General features: G+C 40.2%; 1 long non-coding RNA gene across 1 annotated transcript; it reads right to left on the bottom strand.

The window, feature by feature from the left end:
* Positions 1-3,624: 3,624 nt before the first annotated feature.
* LOC112208137 (uncharacterized) lies at positions 3,625-5,583 on the bottom strand. The gene is made up of 4 exons (XR_002942463.1): positions 5,526-5,583; positions 4,609-4,773; positions 4,205-4,260; positions 3,625-3,762 (listed from the first exon to the last, which is right to left on the bottom strand). It is a non-coding gene; the product is annotated as an uncharacterized LOC112208137 (long non-coding RNA).
* Between the last annotated feature and the right edge of the window lie 4,255 nt (positions 5,584-9,838).

The following is a 9,838-nucleotide window of genomic DNA, read 5'->3' as shown; positions in this document are numbered from 1 at the left end:
CGTACTGCTACAGAAGCCTTTCACAGGGTCTCCTTGCACTCACCCCTGCCTCTCACCAATCCACTCTTCACACTTGGGCTCCGGGATTCTCCTAAACACACAAGCCATGTCATGAGCCTTCTGCATTCAAAAGCCCCTTGGTTTTCCATCTCTCTTGGAATAAAGTCCAAGCTGTTTTTTTGTTGTTGTCGTTGTGCTTCCCCCCACCTCCCCCCCCCCATCTTTTTCTGTCACCCAGGCTGGAGTGCAGTGGCGTGATCTCGGCTCACTGCAACCTCCACCTCCCAGGTTCAAGCAATCCTCCTGCCTCAGCTTCCCGAGTAGCTGGGACTACAGGCGTGCATAGCCACGCCTGACTAATTTTTGTGTTTTTAGTAGAGATGGAGCTTTATGTTGGCCAAGCTGATCTCAAACTCTTGACCTCATGTGAGCTGCCCGCCTTGGCCTCCCAAAGTGCTGGGATTACAGGTGTGAGCCACTGCACCTGGCCAAGTCCAAGCTGTTTTGAGCAGCCTACAAGGCTCCCTGTGATCTGGCCTCAGCAACCTCCCAGACTCTGGGAATGTTGAGCTCCCTTTGCTGTTTCCTCTCTGACACTTGACTGTTTTCATTCCCTTGACTGGTGCCCACCAGCTGCTTCCTTCTGCGTCCCATGCATGACATGTGATTTCTTCCTGCCCATTCTTAGAAAGTGCTTCCCCAGATCGTGTATCTCTTCTCTAACCTTATGGTATCCTCCACATTTTTTTTTATCACACCATGTGGTTGTAAATGTGGGCTATACTGTTTGCCATTGTTTGCTTTGCATTTAATTAAACTGTTAAATTCTAAGTCCCAGGTGGTGGGGACCAAGATAGATTTATATTCCCAGGGCTTAGGAAGGTAATTGACACATAGCTGGGATGCAGACATCATTTTCCCACCAACTTTTAGCTTTACCTTGGTCAGTCTCTGCTGACTTTGGTAATTTCCAGTGGAGTCAGATTCTTAAGCTGGACTCTGGAGGAATTTGATGTCCACTGCTGCCCTGCTGTGTGAACTCAGTATCTGCTCCTCCATCCAACTCTGCCTGCCCCTGAGTTTAATGCACCAGGTCCTGACCACCTGTGCAAAGCTTCCATGCTGCTTGGCCATGGCCCAGCCTATCTCCATCTTCCCTGGCTTACTGCACAAGGTAACCTTGCCTGTAAGCAGGTCAGTGAAGGTACTGTGCACCACCTCCTCCTCTTGAGTGAAGGGCATTTTCCATCTTGACCTTTATTTCTGATCTGTGCCCTGAGAATTAGGTGAGAAATGGATAGCAGCCTAATCCTTCCTCTGCCAAGGAGGGTCGTCTCTTAAAAGTTTCCCAGTTTGCAGCTGAACTGATGAAGCTATAACTGGTGAAATTTCCTTTATCAGTGAGTAGATGGTCAACATTGAAACATATATCCCGGATATCTAATCTGCAGTCCATCAGGCATGCTTGTCCTGAGTTAGGAGAATGCAGTAAACGGTGAGAGATGTGACAGAATATTACAGCAACCAGAAAGAATGATGGCTACCTTTCAAGCACTTACTGTATTCTATGTGCTTTACATGTGATCTTGCCTTTGCTTTTCACAATAACCTCATAACATGGGGGATCATTCTCATTCACATCTTCCCACCAATAAAAGTAAGTGTGAGAAGACACAGGGGACCCCAACCCATGGCCACTGACATGACAGGGTCTCATTCCTGTTCCATCCACACAGCAGGGAGCTCACCCTCAACCATAATGATGATGTGCAAATTAAAACCACACTGAAACCACCAGAGTGCAAAAATAAATTCAAGCGATACCAAATGTCGAGCAGGTTATGTAACCATGGGAATTCTCTTACCTGCTATAGGTATAGCATGGCATGATCACACTGCAAGGCTGTCCTGACACTTCCTAGTAAAGTTGAGCTTCATAATTCCTCCCCTCACAGCCTGTCCTGGGAAGTTTTACACACGTGCCAAGGAAACATGAACAAGGATGTTCATGGAAGCATTAATGGAAATATTTGATGGACTGTTGCATGAATGCATTGTGACACCATGGCCAAACAGGAAAACTACATGTCCTACATGTCAGGAAAACTGAGGGAACCCCAGCTGAGCATATCAGTGTGGATGAAGCTCAAACACACCATGTTGGCTAAAAGAGGTAAATTGCAGAGTAATACAAGTAGTACAGTCAATTGAGGAAAATGCAAAATTAAACAATAGATCAATTGGGGAGATAGAAGGATGGCAGATAGTAAAATTTTGAAGGAAAGCAAGAAATTTAAATTTACATTTGATGATGTGTCAACCTTTCTCTGAGGGGAAGCTAGAGTTTGCAACTGGGGAGTAGCACCAGGATGCTTCCAAATTATTGGTCATATTTCATTTCTCAAGCTCCGTGCTGGGTATTTCTCAAGCTCTGGAGATTTAGTGTTCTTCTTCTTTTTCCTTTTTTTTTGAGATGGAGTTTCGCTCATGTTGCCCAGGCTGGAGTGCAATGATTCGATCTCGACTCATGGCAACCTCCACCTCCCGGGTTCAAGCGATTCTCCTTCCTCAGCCTCCCAAGTTAGCTGGGATTACAGACGTGCGCCACCACACCTGGCTAATTTGGTATTTTTAGTAGAGATGGGGTTTCACCATGTTGGTCAGGCTCATCTCCAACTGCTGACCTCAAGCGATCCATCTACCTCGGCCTCCCAAAGTGCTGAGATTACAGTGAGCCACCATGCCCATCAGTGTTCTTCTTAAATAATACATGTTATATGAACTATTTATCATGTGATAGTTTCTTATAAAAGTAAAAATTACAAAACCCCCAAAATGTAACTTCAGAAATGTATGCTATAGATGCTAGCATTTTTTATACCACAGAGAAATAAATTAACTAGCCCTGTTTTTCCATAATTTATAATATTCTGGCCAACTCCATCAAATAACAAGGCAGAATCTTCAGTTCCATTGAAAATGATGAGAAATTCAATTCCACCACATTATAACACAGAAGAAACCTTCCTGTTTTTGTCCATTTGTCCTTCTATAACAAAATACCTGAAACTGATAATTTATAAATAACAGAAATTTATTTCTCACAGTTGTGGAGGCTGGGAATTCCAAGTTCAGGGTGCTTGCAGGTCCCATGTCTAGAAAGTGCCTGTTCTCTGCCTACAAGATGGCACCTGGTTTCTGCCTCCTCAGCCGGGAGGAGTGCTGTGTCCTTGTGTGGCGTGGCGGAAGAGCAGAAGAGCAAGATAGGTGAACTGTCTCTGAAGCCTCTTTTATGGCATTGCTTTATTTATGAATGTGGAGTTCTCACGATTTAGTCCCTCCCAGAAGGCCTTACCCCTTATTATTACAGTGCGGATGAAGTTTCAACATGAATTTTGGAGGGAACATGCTTTCAAACCACAGCACTGCCCCCTGACAAAAATCACAGAACCATAGACTTTCTGATTCAGAACAAATCTTAGTGTTCTTCTAGTCCAAGTTGATATGAAATATCGAACCAATAAATTCTATTTCTCTTCCTTTGGCATTTTTAATGTACCTCTAATAATTTGATCTTAGTTGACTTCTATATTAAATATGTTCACAGACTGATTAACATAATTTACCTTCATTCATTTAATCAACAATCATTTTCTCAATACTTATTATGTGTGAGGCATGGCCGTTAGCCAATAAGACACCAAGATAAATAAGATTTGGGGCCAATCTTCAATTAGGTGACTGTGTAATGGAGAAAGCACACTGCAAAATAGAAATATGACAACATAATTTGTTAAAAGATGTGAGAGATATGTCAGGTTCTCTGTGAGCACAAAGAAAGAGCACGTGTACAATTGGGAGGATCAAGAAAGCCTTCCTGGAGGAGGAGGGCTTCCGATCTGGGTCTTGAAAGAGAAAAGAAGGAGTAGCAACTCACACGGAGAAGATAAATATAAAAACATTTCCTAAAAAGGGACTGGATCGGGAAAAAAAATGAGACAAGAACATAGCATAATGTTTCCAGGAAATATCAAGTATTATCATTTTGCTGGAGAACATATTATTTTGTCAAGTTGTAGGAACAAAAAGGAGAAATCCAGAAGAATGTCTGGCCTTTGTTTTGTCTCTGGGTATATACGAATGACACCTGAGAGCTCTTAGCCTGAAATCAGGACACGGATTCACATCTCAATCTTTCATTTACACACTGTGTGTCCCTGGGCAAGTCCCTTGACATTCAGTGAATTCTATTTTCTCCATCTGTAAAATGAGGCAAAAAATACACAACTCCAGTGACCCTCTGGGTACCTAGCACAGTATCTGGCCCACAGCAAGATGAATTGTGAAGTTTAAATGGGGTAACAGACACAGAAGTATTTTGGTCAGTACATCGTGCAGGGATGAGTATTTGAATCGTGTGTTAGGATGACAGGGACTGTCCTTGCTGAGATGTGTATATGCCAACTTCTAGTGACAATGACCGCAGCAGGGGAAATACGGCTCCCTGAATGTGACCTAAATACACCATGCTGCTTAAACCCTGGTAACAACAAAGGCAATTCCCTCAGCATAGAATATTCACAGTGAGATCAGGTAGGTTTTACTCACCTCACAGCCTTTGGTCTCCTCTTAACATCGCAGCCGGTCAAAAACTATGTGAAAAAAAAAATTAACTCGGCCAGCGTGGTAAGCTGTCCTGGGCTGATTTGTCTGGTGGACTTGAATTGTTCAAATCAATTAACTCCAGCTGAGAAGTTCTCGTTACAATGTCACCTTCAAGTTAAATAATATCGAGAGTCTGTCCTGAACGGTTGGTGTTTCTTGTTCCTTTTTAACCTTGATTCTGAGTTCTTGTAAGATTCTAACACTTACTATTTTGGTAAGATAATGTGCCCTAATAACTCAATCAGGACTTGAATTAGTATACCTCTGCTTGCCAGACACTAGACCAGGAGTTTTATAGACACTACTTTTAAAAGAATCTTCATAAAGATCTTAGGAAGTAGTTATTACTGCCCACATTACAAGATAAAATCAGTGTGGCCCAGAGAGTTTGAATAGTTTGCCCAGACACACTAGATCTCTAAAGGCAGGAATAAGGTTCAAAACCAGGTTAAGTAACTCATGTCCAGAGTTTTCTCCACTGTACACAGAGTCTCCAAACTTCCAGGAGCACCAATAGATTTAACGAATTAATTGATGCAATCCCCTTGGATGTCATAATAGATAACTTTTTACTTTTAAAGCTGTTCCTAGCTGGGGTATCTTAACTTCCTGCTGATAGATAAGTGTCCCAAATGCATTGTGCCTAGTGGCAAAAGGCCCCTCCCCTGGGGTGTGACACACTCTCCTCTCAGCACTGCCAGGCTCCTGGGGTGGAGCACAGGCTGTGCACCCAGTCCGCTTCACTCCTGGAAGGGACTCTGGAGAAGCTAAAAGGGACCTTGGAAGGGACCCTGGAGAAGCTGGAAGGGACCGTGGATAAGGAGGAGAGGGAGCGGGAGGAGGCAACCTTCCCAGGTTACCCCAGTTTGATCTTTTTGTTTTGGTTTTGCTGCTAGTTCTGAATCTTCAGCAACAGGCAATGTTGAGGAGTGCATCTCTCTCCAGGGCTCTGACTGCCTTGTTGTCATTGTTAACGTTTGGAGTTAGCCTCCATGTGTTCTAGAACATTGGATTATAAACTCATTTTGACATATCCAGACTAGGACACATTTCACATTTACATTTTAACCTACTGTCCACAAATGCAAACAAATATTTCTCTCTCTCTCTCTCTCACACACACACACACACACACACACTCATACACACCCACACACACACAATCTTGCACCGCACTCTAGTATTTTCTCTTTCACTCTCTTTTCTTCTATTGTACTTTATTTTATTTCATTCTAAGGAAGTCTGGTCACAACTCAGAAGATTGATTTCATCACCCCCTGGATCAGGACCTGAAGTATGGAAAATACTGCTCCAGAATAACTCAGAAACTCCTGAGTCTCTATGCATAGTTCAAATGAATCTCTGCCGACCTTGAGGACACAGAGCCTGTGGAGGTTACTAGGGGTCTGCTTCTTGGTTCCCTTACACCCTGACCAACTCAGTGTGATTTGCACACTAGGACTTGCTCGTCTGTACATGTCATTACCCCCATTCGACTAAGAATCTTTGAAAACCTAGCCTGGACATCATTGTGTTTATTGTATTCCAGATATATAATACATAAATAATATATATTGTAAATTCTATATATAGAGCTCACATAAACCTCATATGTATGTTATCTTCATGTATATCATATATAATCTCATATATAGTATATGTATCATATAGTATATATATCATATGTAGTATAGTATTATATATAGTATATATTATCATATATATGACAATATATACTTGTATATATAGTACATATGCAATATATAGTATATATTATCATATATGACAATATACAGTATATTATGTATATATTTTTCATCTATAATATGAAAGTATATATACATATTTATATGCCATATATAATATACCCTATCACATATATTACATGTAATCATATAGCATATATAATCATCATATGTATATATTTATATAATTTGCATAATGTATAGTCTACATGAGTACAACAGGAATATAGTACCCTTTCTCACTACTTTGTTTGTTTATACTTCTCCTTACCACAAACTTACACACTCCTTGACTTTCTTTCTTGCTTTATTTTTGTTTATAGAAATAATCAGCATCTAATATTACATATATTTGATTTACATTTTGCTTATTGGTTATCTTTTTCCATAGAATGCAAGCTATGAGAAACTTCTTCAAGTCAGAAGTTTTGCGTCTTCTACTCAGTACTCTACAGTGCCTGGCATATACTAGTCACTTAGTTACTGGCTGGATGAATGAATGAAGCAAAAAGTCAGTGTTTTTCCAGAATGGCGACTATTGACTCTCAGGCATTCACTACACACTGGGAACTTGAGATTCAATCCGAGAATCTCCAGATGATTCTGTGGGGCTTGAGATTTCAGAGCAGTCCTGCTGGAAGAATCACACCCGAGCACACAGTAAAGGAGCCCATGTGGGTCTCAGCCAACTCTGCCTTCTGGGGGACAATGAAATTCATTAGGCACTAGTAGTGGCCATCTCTGGCACATTCTTGACCCATATTCTTTAGAGAAATTAAGGCTAGAATGACATCATTGCTAATAATATGAATACCCTTCAACCAATATTCTCGTAATATTTGCCCAATTGTTTTTAGATAAGTGCTATTTGAAAGAAGGACACAACAGTATTCGTGAAAGTATTAGAATAAAATAGTGTGAGCATTCTTATCTGCTTTTAAATGTAACTGGATCAGAACAGAGGTCATAATTTTGTTATGATAAATTCTTCCTTCCTCTTTCCATTGCTCTCTCTTTCTATTTATTCTCTCTTTTTTATACATCATTGCTCCATCACATATGTTGAGCATCTTAAGGAGAGCACAGTATAATGAGATAGAAAATCAAGCACCTAGTACAGTTTGCTAAGTGTTATAATGGAGGTAAATAAAAGGTTAAAGACTGAGCTTGCTGCTTAGAAAATGAAAGGCTCTGTGTAAATAGCAAATCATTTTAATTTAATGTCCAGCCTTGCTGGGCTTTGGAACCCTAGAGACAGCCTGGAAAACAGAGGGAGGGATGATTTCATAAGGTTTATCGGATAAGGTAATGCACATATCCAATGCAGCATTTAAGGTTGTAATCATTTCGAGAATAAAAACAAACCTCTGCATTCTTCTTCTTTAAGCAAAAGTGCCCAAGTGTGGGATATGGCAGGTGATATTGTAACTTTATTCTATTGATCAAATGCTTTGATCAATAGGTGGAAGATTGAAAAAAGATCAATAGACACAAAGAGAATTTAAAACTCTGTTTATATAATCAATTGATTAAAGAAATTGATTTGAAAGATACAAGCAAAAGAAAAGGACTTAGACGTAAAGCAGGAAAAATATTTCATATCTTTAAGGAAGAAAGGTAAATGTGAATTGGGACATTTGGTTTACAATAAATATAAATAAAATAATAAATATAAATAAATAAATATGGAAAAGGCAAAATTACAAGTAGAGCTCAGGTTTTTAAAAAGACATGCTCTCAATAGACATGTAGGATATATTGTAAAAGCGTGAATATTTTAATTGCCATTTCTTATTTGCTGGCGGCTGACGGTCAACATCTGGCAGTGAAAAAGTCTCTGAGTTTCGCTTTAGAAGATTATTTCAATCATGGTTCTTCAAAGCAATAGGAAACAACTCCTACTGATCCAAGCAGAGAGGGAATCTATTGATAGGGCATTGGATTGATAGCTTGCATCAATTACTCAGCCAACACAGCAACCTCATTTTTGCCCAGTTCCTCCAGTGTTTGGCCTCACCACAAACTCGTTAGTCATATTATTGCTGTTTCTTATGGAAACATTCCTCTCCCGGGGACCAACATCTTGACACCAACAGAACCTAGAGCAACAGGGTGTGGCATCCAATTTTTTTTTGAGTGTATCATTGAGCATAATAATAAAGGTCCCCTTTCCATTTCCTGGAACCATGTGTGGGAGAAAGAGAATATTGTTTGTATAGGAGAGACCCTCTCCAATCTCACAAGGTTTTCAACTTCAGTCATTCATTCAAATCCATGGAGTATGTGGTACTACAGTGAATAATACCATGAGCATTAACCCAGTGCTTTATATCTTTCAGCAGAGAGTAAATTAGTTGGTTGAAGAAATGCTGTGTGATCTACAGGGATGGTGTTAAATCCTCGAGAAACCAGGAGAAGCAGCCATTACTATTTGCCATCTGAGCCAAGAGAACTTTTAAACATATATATGTATATTGAAATCAGAAGGGAGAATTTACAGAAGAAGAGTAGGATGGTAAAAAAATTAGCAGAAAATGTTATAAGAATCTAAACATAGCCTACCTTTTTGTTTCAAGTGAATTTCAGCACACAAACATTATAATAAAGAAAGGATGACTGTCACATGTCCTTCAGTCGAAGTGGGATGGTTCAGGTTCTTGCCACAAAATCAAGATTGAGGATGTCTTTGTTGCTAATGAGCAACTCAATGATGATAGTTTATTTCCATTTGAAAGCCTGTAGCATCAGACTTCATTTATATAATCAATGTCCTGATTATATAGCATTATAGTCTAAAGCTGTGCTACTAGCTGTATATAGCTACTTATATTGAGATGACTTAAAACTCAATACAATTCAAAGTTCAGTTGTTCAGTCACACTGGCCACATTTGATGTCCTCAACAGCCCTACGTGGATACTTTACGGACAGTGCAGATAAACAGCATTTGTCTCAAGGCAGAAGCACTGTTATATTTCCCTCTTTTTAAGGCTAAATAATGTTCCACTGCATGTATATACCACGTTTTACAAATCTGTTTGTCTTTCAATGGACATGTAGGCTGTTTTCTCATCTTGGCTATTGTGAATAAATATATGATACCTAAATTATCCCTGGGGACATTATGTGAGGGATATGGTTTGTCTCTGTGTACTCACCTAAATCTTAAGTCGAATTGTAATCCTCATTGTTGGAGGAGGGGCCTGGTGCAAGGCGATTGATCATGGAGGTGGATTTCCCTCTTGCTGTTCTTCTGATAGTGAGTGAGTTCTCAAGAAGATCTAGTTGTTTGAAAATATGTAGCACTTTCCCCTTCACTCTCTCTCTCCTGCCAGCCATGTGAAGTGTGCCTGCTTCCCCTTCACCTTCCACTAGGATTGTGAGTTTCCTGAGGCCTCTCCAGAAGCAGAAGCCTGTGCCGCCTGCAG

This window comes from Pan troglodytes, chromosome 12, assembly GCF_028858775.2.
Source record: "Pan troglodytes isolate AG18354 chromosome 12, NHGRI_mPanTro3-v2.0_pri, whole genome shotgun sequence".
Lineage (NCBI taxonomy): Eukaryota > Metazoa > Chordata > Mammalia > Primates > Hominidae > Pan > Pan troglodytes.
This window is presented reverse-complemented; position numbering and strand designations above follow the sequence as displayed.